Here is a 1,170-nt window from a genome sequence, read left to right on the forward strand (position 1 = left end):
AGATTTAAGTCTTTTATGTCCTGCAATTTAATAGCTAAAGTGAGTTTAAATACATAAATGCAATATAATATGAAGTTCAGAAGTCTTCATTAGAACTTGTACGGGAGTGCTTTAAACAGAAATTGATTGTACTTCTCAATAACCCAAGCCAAAGACTAGGGTGCCAGAGGGTCAGTAGGATTCATTAAAGTTGAATAATTATTGAATAAGTTATCAAAGATCTTTAAGATTTATATTTATGGTTGTAAACTAGAATGCTCATGAGGAGAGAACTAATAATAAATAGGGAAAAATACTACAGCATCTCTAATCTGAAATGTTCTGTTTTACAACAAAACTCCAAAGACGGCCCTAACCAGTTTGGCTCAGTGGATAGAACGTCGGCCTGCGGACTAAAGGGTCCCAGGTTCGATTCCAGTCAAGGGCATGTACCTTGGTTGCGGGCACATCCCCAGTCGGAGGTGTTCAGGAGGCAGCTGATCCATGTTTCTCTCTCATTGATGTTTCTAATTCTCTATCCCTCTCCCTTCCTCTCTGTAAAAAATCAATAAAATGTATTTAAAACAAAAACAAAAACTCCAAAGACGTCCCAGGAGTTTCTTTAGATACTTTAATATTTTGGTTATATTATGAAGAGAAATACATAGGATTCATATTCAGTATTCCTCTGTAGTGTTCATTTAAACTGGGTCCACACATAAGCTTAATGGGGATCTGTGAATTCCTCAGAACAGCAGGCGAAGGTCTGCAGTCTTTATAGCTTTCATCAGATTCTCAAGAGGGTGTCTACCACCTCACTCCCCACCCAGCCCCCAGAAAGGTTAAGAATAGCTTCTGGCCGAAACCGGTTTGGCTCAGTGGATAGAGCGTTGGCCTGCAGACTGAAGGGTCCCGGGTTTGATTCTGGTCAAGGGCATGTACCTGGGTTGCAGGCACGTCCCCAGTAGGGGATGTGCAGGAGGCAGCTGATCGATGTTTCTCTCTCATCGATGTTTCTAACTCTATCTCTCTCCCTTCCTCTCTGTGGAAAATCAATAAAATATATTAAAAAAAAAAGAATAGCTTCTGTACAGGGGAGCAGAAATGGAGAGTAAACGGGTCCGCTCCACCGAGCTCCAACGGCAAGGCCAAAAACACAGGGAGAAATGGGCTTTGGGGGAGGGGGAGTAG

General features: G+C 41.9%; 1 protein-coding gene across 1 annotated transcript in view; it reads right to left on the reverse strand.

The window, feature by feature from the left end:
- Window positions 1-1,170, reverse strand: part of MITD1 (microtubule interacting and trafficking domain containing 1) — an 8,233-nt gene that overhangs the window by 3,704 nt on the left and 3,359 nt on the right. The window lies entirely within an intron of this gene.

This window comes from Myotis davidii, unplaced genomic scaffold (genome assembly GCF_000327345.1).
Source record: "Myotis davidii unplaced genomic scaffold, ASM32734v1 scaffold861, whole genome shotgun sequence".
Lineage (NCBI taxonomy): Eukaryota > Metazoa > Chordata > Mammalia > Chiroptera > Vespertilionidae > Myotis > Myotis davidii.